General features: G+C 42.3%; 1 long non-coding RNA gene across 1 annotated transcript in view; it reads right to left on the minus strand.

Annotated features, from left to right (window-relative positions):
* Positions 1–5574: 5574 nt before the first annotated feature.
* LOC132125038 (uncharacterized) overlaps positions 5575–12196 on the minus strand; it is a 31101-nt gene continuing 24479 nt past the window's right edge. Inside the window, exons 2-3 of the long non-coding RNA XR_009426838.1 lie at positions 6778–6812; positions 5575–5985 (exon numbers count right to left, since the gene is read on the minus strand). This is a non-coding gene — a long non-coding RNA (uncharacterized LOC132125038). The remainder of the gene's footprint in view (positions 5986–6777; positions 6813–12196) is intronic.

Raw genomic sequence — 12196 nt, forward strand, 5'->3', positions numbered from 1 at the left:
CGTCGTCCAGGTACACCAGCACTTGTAAGAGGTTCATGTCACCGACAGCCTTTTCCATCAACCTTTGAAAGGTTGCTGGTGCCCCAGTGATCCCTTGAGGCATTCGTTCAAACTGAAAAAATCCTAACGGACAAATGAATGCCGTCTTCTCTTTGTCCTCTTCGGACATGGCTATCTGGTAGTAGCCTGAACGCAAATCCAGTACAGAGAACCACTGACTTCCTGTTAAAGCATTCAGCGCATCTTCAATGCATGGTGTAGTGTACTGGTCGGGTATGGTTTGGCTATTCAATAGTCTGTAATCTATGGACATCCTAATAGCCCCAGTCTTCTTTCTAACTACAACTATTGGGGATGAATAGGGGCTCCGCGACTCCGTTATGATCCCAGCCTGCAGCAGTTCCTGTAAATGCTTTCTCACGTCTTCGATATCTGCTGGGGCTAGCCGGCGTGATCATTGACGGAAAGGGCGAGAATCAGAAAGTCGGATTCTGTGCTCCACTCCTCTTGCTAATCCCACGTCCCCCTCGTGCATTGAGAAGACATGAGACTTTTGAGCCAGTTTCTTGCATAATCTGTTCTTCCACTGTTCAGAGATGGGGGAGTTTCAAAATTGATCATGCTCTCATCAAAGTCAGAGGAAGCAGACTCCTTAGGGGGAATCGTTGCAACTGAATCAATGTGGTACACACATCCAATCACTGTTCCCACAGGTATGGACGTTTCTCTTGAGGACTCATTTTTGAGTAGAATTCTCAAACTGTTGACATCCAATGCCCCACTGGGCACAACCATGGGATGAAAAATCACATCAGCAGGTAAGGAAGCTGCGGGTGAGGAGTCAATCATCAGGATTTCTTGAGCAACAGGCTTCCTTAGGTCGACTTTGCACACAACCTGAGTGTCACCATCCGGGGGTAAGACCAAGGGGCCTGGACCCATCCATCGGACACGACCCACCTCCTCCTCTTGGACCGGGACTGCAAAACCCTTTAAAGCAGGTTGATCTTCCTCCACATGAACACGAAGGCCTAATGTTCGGGTGACATCAATGCCATTATCTTTGCATTGATTTACCAAACGTCTAACATGGCTTGCGTTGGTGCCCACAATGACAGACGTCTTATCATCACTCCTGGGGTTAGGACATATGAGAGCTAGGACAGTTACAGTCTGACTGGTTCCTAACACCTCAGCTGGATACTCCACATCAACTACCACGTAGCCACGGTAAGGGTAGCTTGCTCCAGACTCACTTAAACCCCACAGGGAAAGACCAGCTACTGGCTGAATGGGGATATCAGACAAGTACTTCTGGTACCAGGGTTCAAAAATGATCGTCACCTGAGAGCCGCTATCTAATAGAGCAGTGCAGGGTTGTCCATTAACCTTCAGCGGCACCAGGCTAGGCGGCCCAACTAACCCATCAGGAACATGCACACTCTCAGTCATGTCAGCTGTACTTTCCTTAACAGAACAGTTAACTGCATTCGTGGTGGCATCACTTGACGGCTGGTTGTTCTTGGACAGCTTCAGAGCTTGGATAAGTCTCTTGATGACTTTAGGCTGGTTTTCTGGGCTTTGACACTTCCTGGCGAAATGCCCACTCTCACCACATCGATAGCAGAAGTGTTCCTCCGATACTTTGAATAATCGTTGTGGGGAGCTGGCTACTGGTTTGGAGGTATTCACAGCTGACACGGCAGCTTGAGGTTCAGCTACTTTATTTGTGACTTTCTGTTGCAAGCGCTTCATTTGTTTTTTCAAAGCTGCTATCTCACTGTCTGAACTGCACTCACTGTACACTACATTTGGGGGAATTTTCTCACTACTAACTGACGTGTCTTGTGCTGGCTTAGACACGACAGCAGCAACCATGGCCTTTAGTTCTTTGATTTCAGACTTCAAGTTCTGAATTTCAGTCTGTTTCACATCAACATTCTGCCTTACATTTCCACCTTGCAGGACAGGAGTTATCTTCTTTCGTGAGGCCTCATATTCCTCTTCCGTGCGTATCTCCTTCAACAGCTGGAGAAAGGTGGGGGGCTTTGCTCTTCTCTCTCTCAGACGAAGGTTAACTAACATCAGATCAGAGGCTATCGCACCACGCAATAACTGGTCAAGTCTTGCTTTATCTGCACATCCAAGGGGGAGACCATCTCTCTGCACCACCCTATTCAACAACTGTTCTAGACGTCTGAGGAAGTCAGACAGCTTCTCACCTGGTTGTTGCTGCAGTAAACGAAATGCAAAATACAAGTCTTCTCCTGACTCTGCTGTCCCAAAAGCATGCTCCAGTGCCTCTAAGCAATCTTTGGGGCTCACCTCAGGATCACTGGCTCGTGCTGCTTTTACAATGTCAAGCGCCGGGCCTCTGAGACTTTCCATCAGTCTCCGCCTCTTCTCTTTGTAAGAGCAATCACACTCTTCCACCATGAGGCGTGCTTGACCCAACCAGTGGTCGAACTGCTCTTCTCCAGCGGGGGTGGGTAACAAACCAGAGAAAGTTCGTAGGCGGCGATAGCTTCCATGCTCACCTGAGGACTTGGACGTCTTGTCCAGTAAATCACTCACGGCTCGCAGAATGGCCTCTGTTGACTTGGCAGCAGCCTCATCCTCACGGAACAATGTGCGAAGGTCTTCAACATGTTTACCTGGAGCTTGTTGCATTCCGGACATATCAACTTGTATACTGGCTCGTGTAGCTGCATCTGCTATGATAACAGGCCACGGGAGCACTTCAAAGGGAACGATTTCGCCTTTTACTACTTCCTTACATTCACACAAGACCAAGTATCGGTTTAGTTGGCTGTTGTAAGTTCGGCCTCTGACTCGCACACGTCCCAAACACTTCACTGTTTGCATTGTCTCTTCTATTGCACCATGACTGCATGAGCCTCGTCTAATGCCTCGCCACGGCACCATCCCTTTAAGTCTGATACTAGATCTTTCATACGTTCCATATTAGCTTATCAGTTAGCACTATTTAAAGTTTCAGAATGCTAATCTTCAATGTAAAATGTACAAAAACAAGAAACCCACACTAAATATCCCAGCGGTGCCTCCAATTTATGTAGCGCCTCTCTAGCTTGTTTCACTATAATGAGAGGTGGCTATCCTGAGTTCTTTAAATTTCTTTTTAGTCAAATATGTGAGTTTCACTAATAAATGTATCAGTATTCAACTTGTGTGTGTGTGTGTAATTAAATCATTGTAGGAAATACTCTTTCCCTTTAAATCACTATTTTAGCAGTACTATTTACACTCTGAACGGAAATGAAATGTCTTTCAAGTACTTTTATCTTATAAACACTTTCACATTTAACTCAAAAATTACTCTTTTTCCTTAATCAACTTAAAATATCAGTCAGTAACCACACCTATTTTATAAAAAAGACAGATTTAGTTAGAAAAAGTGTGTCAGAAAGTAAAAAGGTATTGATAAACTCACTTTTCAGATCACAAAGGTATTTAAATTCACATTCAAACAATAGGGCCCAAGAAAATAAAATAGCCGGCAAAACTCTTTTAAATTTGAAATACCCTTCAAATGTTCAAATGATGCAGGCCTGAATGTAGCTTGGGTACGTTGTAGCCTTAAACGAAATGGCTGCTTCACCACACAGGCCAAACAAAAAAAATGGTACCTTATATACTCAATGTAGATGTAAGCTCACATGGACAGGATCAAAGGCATCAGTAACAGGAAACCAGATGAAGAGAGTTGAAGAGAAGAGAAGATGGTTGACGAGGAAAGTCACATGGTCGACGATACGAGCAAAGTCCACCACTCGGTAACGCTATCCGGCTCCATCAGTGTCTTTGATCATCGTCACTCTCACAGTTCCACACAGGCTTTAACTACTCGAGATCGCTAGCCGCTAACTGGTTAGCAAAGTCCATGCAAAACACTAAGCACTGATTTCAGTCTTCGTGTGCGAAGTATGCCACTCACACTGACAGAATTATCACCATTAAAGTGAATATAAGAGTCCTTGTTGAACACTTTCACTAAAACGGGTGCATTAGCTATATTAACATTAAACACGTTTCTCTTATCAGTAAACACACTTCCATCTCACGCATCTCGCGATCCTCTTCCTTCCTTGTACTTTGACCTCCACTGTGATTGGCTCATTACAAAACTTTCAGAAATAAAATAAATTCACAAAACATTTCTGTAATTCTTTCTTTCTATTCTTACCGACATCATTAAAGCATCTTCACAAAGATTATTAAACAAAAAATATTTAACCTTTTAAATGTAAAACATGAACATAACACAATATGCAGGTTTTCTTATTGAGCAAAATCACAACTTCTTTGCTGGTCAATGATTCTTAACTTTTTTAACCTCAAATTCTATTTATTAAACTATGAAATTATTTATTCCAACTTATATAACTTTACTAATAATAATGATTTCTACAGGGTTACAATCATATGCCACTGTTCCTGACATTTCTCTTGCTTGTATTGACCCGCATCTGTTGAATTTACTTCATAGAAATGGTTTAGTGTTTTCGAACAAGTCCGTTAGAATCTTAACCGTGATCAGAAGAGGTAACGAATGCTAACTCCATAGACTGAGCTTTTATGAAGAGTTTGGGATTTTAATAACACATTTATGTGTAGATGAGAGGCATTGACAGTTCTGTGAACGATTTGCTGGTCATTTTTCAATGGATGATTGAAAATAGGCTTTTTTATTTAACCTAAATATATGCTAACATTACCGTTAATCAGTGACGTCATTACATCAGCGTCACAATTCAAACTCATTTTGATCTCATCTAATGATAAACATATATTGATAAAAACTGTTCAGGATATTTATTAAATACATATTCTTTCTCTTTTCTACATTTTTAGTAGCTTGGTTCCTTGTGATAACACATTGTATTCTGAATATTGTTGGCTCTGTGACAGATTGCTTGTTATATTTCTAGATTCTTCTAGTGTTTGATGGTCTTCTACAACCCAGAGTCTGAGCCAGCCTCCTTTCCAACAACATCTCCAAGGCACACTGAACCATATGACTAGCAGGTTAACCCCAAACATACACTAATGCTATCCTTATAATATTACAATTTAAAATAGCAGTTTTCGGTGAAATGTAATTTATTTCTGTGATGTGCAGCTGTATTTTCAGCATCATTACTCCAGTCTTCAGTGTCACATGATCTTCAGAAATCGTTCTAATATGATGATTTACTGCTCAGAAACATTTCTGATTATCATCAATGTTGAAAACAGTTGTGCTGCTCAATTAGATCCTAGTTTGCATTTAGATCAACAGTACATGATAAAAGTTAACAATCACATGACTGGCAGCAATGGCTTTACAATCAACTTCAATAAACTACCACATGCTCAAAATTGTATAACAGCAGTTTTATTTTGGAAACAGATGAAAATAATCCCAAACTTTATTTTTGCAGAGTATGTATGGATGTATTGTTAAAAACATGTAGTAGAACAATCCAAATACAATAATATTTAAAGGTTTTTGTAAAATAATTTGGCATATAAATGCATATTTTTTGCGGCACTGGCAAGACAAACCCTTGTACCTTTATGACTGAAACCAATTGATCTTTTATTTTGGAGGAAAACTACAGTTTCTGTAAAAAACATGTTTTAGCAATGTGTCTCATGACAAGAGATGTGTACATTTGTGCAGTGAAAATGTGTTGCACAGTTTAAGAAGGGAACCTTCAACCAAGACCACTGTAAGGGGAGGGAAGATTAGGACAATTCCAAGGGCCCAGTGTTAGAGAGGGCACCCTGAGTGGGGGAGTCTTCTTTACTGTGGGGAATGCAGAATGAGATGTCTACCGCAGGGGACTCTAAAATGTTAGAACCAACAGCCTCGTGCATATAGTGTGGTTGTGCTTCGGGTGATCCTTGAAAGTGTCCCAGCGCTAGGTCCTTTCTGACGCCGTCCCCTCCACTCTCTCCCACTTGTGCACTTTCTGTACCGTCCTGTATAAACCTTTACATTTAATCATTTAACAGACACTTTTATCCAAAGCTACTTACAAATGAGAACAATAGAAGCAGTCAGGTCAACAAGAGAACAACAACAGTATACAAGTGCCATGACAACTCTCAGTTAGTCTAGAACAGAACGCATAGCAAGGTTTTTTTTTTTTTTTAATATGAAAGACAAGAAAAGAGGGAAAAGTGCTAGTATTAGCTGGTTAAGTGCTGGCGAAAAAGATGGGTCTTTAGATGTTTCTTGAAAATGAGTAAAGATTGGGATTGAGATTGGGAGGTCATTCCACCAGCTGGGCACTGTCCAGGAAAAGGTCAGTGAGAGTGATTTTGAACTTCTTTGGGATGGCACCACAAGGAGTTGTTCACTTGCAGAGCGCAGACTTCTGGAGGGCACATAAGATTTAACCAGTGAGTTTAGGTATGTTCACAGTGTTTCACAATAACTTTGATATTGTGAAATATATTTAACTGAAAACGGAATGCAAAATAAATCACACAATATTTTCACTTTACAGTTCAGTAACAGTGAGGTTGTAAACAAAGTGGACAACACTATTCATTAAACACTTATTTAATGTATTCAGATGCAATCATACAATTCACAAATTATTCACAAGCAGTGTTTTCAGAGCCCCCAGTTACACTGTTTTAATCAGAACACAAGCAATAGTGTATTTAGTAAAACAAGTAAAATCTAATTCAGTACATTTTTATCAAACTAAGCACAATCAAAACCTATCACAAAAGGTGCAATGTAGCAGATGAACAATTTCTTACCAATGTTTCAAGAATAAGCTGGATCCTTGATGACTCTACAAGGGGAAAGAAGAAATGGTTTACTGAAAATTTCTTAGATTTAATTTTATACCAATTCTTTAAACCATTGGTTCTCAAACTTTTTATACCAAGTACCACTTTAGAAAATATTTGTTATTAAATATTAAGTTCCACCATAATGACCAACATTAAATTTTTATTCTAATAAGAATATTAATTGTTGTCAGCCACTTTACCATGGTAAATACAGTTTGAACATTAACACTACACTGTGCTTACATACAGGTAAATTAAAACTTGAAGTTTAAATTAAAATAAGTTATAACAAAAGTTACATAACTTTACTGTATATTAACTGTACTTAAATGTAAAAAAAAAACCTTACTCAAAGATTAAATTAAAATGTATTAACATTAATATTTAATTTAGTGATTCACCTGCATAACCACTAGAGTATGGAAGCATATGGGTAGCAATATTCAATTTGTAATGTAATATGCAAAATGACAATGCAATATGTAAAATGGCAATGCATTTCTGTATTTACATTTACATTTTCCAATACATTTGTGCAACGTTTGGTGCAAAATGAAAATGAAAATTAATTTATATAATTTTCATTTGCCATTTCATACACTAGTTTTAATATGTAAAATGAATATTCATTTTAACGCTTTATAAGTTGCAAAATTAAAACGAAAATGTATTACAGAAATTATTTGATATGTTTAACATGTTCAAGCAAAAACTGTGGCAAAATTAGCATTCAAATGTTATTTTTCTTAATTGCATTTACACTCACAGTCAAGACACTTACAATTGCATTTTCATTCAGTGTCCCGCAATGAATGTAGCAAAATTCAATGTGCACGTTGAAAATGCATTCCGAGCCGACCACGTGTCCGCCCCCCTTCCGCCATGTCAATCACTGCGTGAACAAGGCGGGGCTCGGCAACAAGTAAACATAACTTTTTGAGGTGTTGGAAACATGGCGGCGGCAGAGCTAATTCGAGCCTTAAATTCACTAGCAGATGAAGTGGAGCATGTACAGAGAAACGGCGTATATAAGCGTATATATGTGATAGAACCAATACGTTGTTGGAACGTCTGGGAGAATTTTCTGCCTTATCAGGCGCCGACACCCGTTTGGCTGCTGACATCTTAAAGGCAGTGGAAGAACGATTGTCTTCGGATAGGCCTGGGAGAGACTTGGGTAAAGTTGGTTTTATATTCGCACATTCGCCACTTTTCCCACATTTCCGCGTTCAATAACTTTCAAATTATATGTGCAATAAAGGTTTTTTTAGCATATTCTAATCAGCGACATCATTGTGTACAAAACAGAATGGTTTCAAAATCGATCAAAATGGCAGAATATTGTTTTTATGGCATTTTTAGAAGCGAATATCCGCTGAATGTCCAATGTAGCGCTGGAAATTCGTTAGGGACCGTCTAAAAAGTTCGAGTTTTTTATTTTTTTCATTGTGTGCGAACAGACAAGTATTCTTTAGCCAACCACAAATGTGCCAGCAAATAACACTTACATGATGTCTTCTAATGCTATAAATTTTCCTTGAGCAACAATAAAAATTGCATTATAATGATGGTGTTTGAAAATTTTAGTTTAGAAATTTAGTTAGAAATTTAAAAATAATAAATGTACATAAACTATAATTTATTGTATAATTTAACAATTCAGACAAGTGGAAAATCAAGTGTAATCTCCTGAACATAGTTAATGGCATAGTTAAAACAACATTTTTTATATATTTATTTGCCTCAAAATGAACATGAACTGTGTTTATGTGTTGGTTTCAACAATGACATATGATTTATTTCAATAGGTTTTAAAAGCATGGGTCAACTTCTCCGAAACAAGTTGGAACATCTTGTCTGGATCCTACAGAACATACTACAGCCCATGTCTTGCATTTTATTCACCTTTGTTGTTTTTTCTGATTTTAATATGATAAAGACAGTGTAACAGTGTTCTCCAGGTGTTGAATGAAAAAAATGGCTGCACTCTTTTATGTTTTTCTGTTGTATGACATCTTTGTTTAACATTAAACTCTCACAATTCATGTGCATTGATTAATGTCTGCAATCCTGCAAAAATATCACTTTGCCTGGTACTGAATCCATCAGATTATTGACAAGTACTCTGAGATCATGACAGCAAACAAAATGTTGATTTTGGGTGAACATTTCAAAAACTATGGCAAAACCTTCTTCAAGATGGTTTATAAAGAATTTGTGATTCACATATTTAATTTAATCATCACTGTTTTTATGGGATTCCTCAATAACAAGTCACCCACTTCAACAGTTTTTGAAAGAAGGGAACATGTGCTAAGTAGCGATATTGTAGTAAGTTCGTGTGGGCAAGGAAGAGGACAAAGGGGTCGGCAGGACTGCTGACGTATTTATTAAACTGAAAATAAATTAAACTTTGCAAACACCAAATAGTGACTCTTATTCTGGCACGTTGTTCCAGCACTTCCGATTTACTCTTTCCGGTTTCGCTTCCGGCTTTGCGTCCGCAGTCCGTCTCTCTCTCGCTTGCTTCCGACTCTCCTGGCGTTTTATACTCTCTCCACGCCAATTACTAGAACCAGAAACAGGTGATGATAATTTTCGCCCAAACCACTCACTTACCGCTCGTCTCCTGATTCTCTCTCCCGCTGCAGACTTCGCTAAACCACGCCCCCCTGCCACATACCCCCACCGCCCGACTCAGGCCGGGGAGCCATCCGGCCTGCAGCCCCCGCCCCCCCCCCCCCCCCATTTCTGGAGAGGAAGCCACCACCATCTGAACACCCGGCCTGTGGATCACCTTGAACTTAAAAGAGGGTAAACTCCCGTCCCAGGAGATAATAGCGGAGGGTGAGGACGGCCCATCTGATGGCAAGGCACTCTTTTTCGATGGTGCTGTACTTAGCCTCTCTCTTCGAGAGCTTCCGGCTAATGTACAGCACCGGCCGTTCCTCTCCCTCTATCTCCTGGGACAGGACTGCCCCCAGCCCCCTGTCCGACGCGTCTGTCTGCAACAAAAAAGGGAGAGAAAAATCAGGAGAGTGTAACAACGGCCCGCCACACAGGGCAGCCTTGACCTGAGTAAAGGCCTGCTGACACGGCTCCGTCCACTGGACCGTATCCGGCACCTCCTTTTTAGTGAGGTCAGTCAAAGGGCTGGTGAGGTCCGAATAATTAGGAATAAACCGTCTATAATATCCTGCCAGCCCCAAGAACTGCCTCACCTCCTTTTTGGTCTTGGGACGTGGGCAGGTCGCAATAGCGGCTGTCTTATCAATTTGGGGACGCACCTGCCCATGCCCCAAGTGGAAGCCCAGATACCTTACTTCCACCCGCCCAATCGCACACTTCTTTGGGTTGGCCGTGAGCCCCGCTCCCCTCAGCGACCTCAGGACCGCCCTCAGATGCTGCAAATGCCGCTGCCAATCATTACTAAATATAATGATATCATCTAGGTAGGCAGCTGCATACGCAGCATGGGGCTGTAGGATCCTGTCCATGAGGCGCTGAAAGGTAGCTGGAGCCCCGAACAAGCCAAACGGAAGGGTAACAAATTGGTGTAATCCAAACGGCATTGTGAAAGCTGTCTTTTCTCTGGACAATGGAGACAAGGGGATCTACCAATAGCCCTTTAAGTCCAATGTCGAATAAAAGCGAGCCGCGCCTAGCCGATCAAGCAACTCGTCAACCCGCGGCATTGGATACGCGTCGAATTTCGACACAGCATTCACCTTGCGGTAATCTAAACAGAAACGGACTGAGCCGTCCGTTTTCGGAACTAAAACTATCGGGCTCGCCCAGTTGCTATTAGATTCTTCTATTACCCCCATGTCAAGCATAGCGCCTAATTCAGCCTGAACTACTTTTTTCTTGTGCTCAGGTAAACGATACGGCCGGCTGCGAACTACCACGCCCGGCTCGGTCTCGATATGGTGCTGAATCAGGTTAGTACGGCCCGGTAGGGGCGAGAAGACGTCGGCAAACTCTGCCTGCAATTTCATTAAATCAGTGAGTTGGGACGGCGAGAGGTGATCTCCACCTGGAGCCAGGGCGAGGGATTGTGGTTTGATATTCGCCTCTGGCCCGAGATCATCCTCTCCGCCAATCACCGTTGCCAACATCACTGATTCCGCCTCATTCCATTTTTTAAGGAGATTGAGGTGGTAGATCTGACGGGACCCGTTCCTATCGGACCGTATTACCTCATAATCGAGATCTCCGACCTGTCGTGCGACCTCGAACGGTCCCTGCCACTTAGCCATTAATTTGGAGCTCGACGTTGGGAGTAATACAAGTACTTTCTCTCCCGGTGCAAATTTGCGTAACCTAGTTCCCCTGTTATACAGCTGGCTCTGGCGGTCCTGGGCTTGTAACAAATTCTCCATTGATAGCCGCCCCAATGTGTGGAGTTTTGTTCTCAAGTCCAGCACATACTGAATTTCGTTTTTGCCCTGAGATGGTCCCTCCTCCCACGTTTCTCTCAGTACGTCGAGCACCCCCCGGGGCTGGCGTCCATAGAGAAGCTCGAAGGGGGAAAACCCCGTGGAGGCTTGCGGGACATCTCGCACAGCGAATAACAAGGGCTCTAGCCACCTATCCCAATTTTTGGCGTCTTCGTGAACGAACTTACGGATCATGGATTTAAGCGTGTGATTAAATCGTTCGACCAGGCCGTCGGTTTGTGGGTGATAGACACTAGTTCGAATCGACTTAATGCCCAATAATCCGTACAGTTCGCGTAGCGTACGTGACATAAACGCCGTGCCCTGATCGGTTAGGATTTCTTTTGGAATCCCCACCCGGGAGATAAGACGAAACAGGGCATCCGCAACACTTTAAGCGGAAATGTTGCGGAGGGCCACCGCTTCAGGATATCGTGTTGCATAATCAACTATGACTAGTGCAAAGCGATGTCCTCGTGCCGATCGCTCTAATTGCCTGATGAGGTCCATACCAATTCTCTCGAAGGGGACCTGCATTAAGGGAAGAGGGCGCAAAGGCGCTTTTGGGGCGGCCGGTGGGTTTACCAACTGACATTCCGGACAAGACGCGCACCACCTGCGCACGTTGTCATGAATGCCCGGCCAAAAGAAACGGGCCATGAGGCGATTAAGTGTTGCTGCCTGTCCCAAATGGCCCGCCATAGGATTAGAATGAGCCGCGTGGAAAAGCATTTCCCTGCGGCCCTTTGGAATTAACAATTGGGTTGTATTCAATTTTGTCGGAGCGTCTTGGGTCACTCGATACAACCGGTCTTTTAAAATGGCAAAATATGGATAGGAGAGCGGGAGGGCAGGTTGGAGAGACTGGCCATCGATAGCGCGGACCTGTTGAAATGCATGTTTTAGGGTCTCATCCTGAGACTGCTCCAGAGGAAAGTCATCAC

The sequence above is a fragment of the Carassius carassius genome, chromosome 3, assembly GCF_963082965.1.
Source record: "Carassius carassius chromosome 3, fCarCar2.1, whole genome shotgun sequence".
NCBI classification, from domain to species: domain Eukaryota; kingdom Metazoa; phylum Chordata; class Actinopteri; order Cypriniformes; family Cyprinidae; genus Carassius; species Carassius carassius.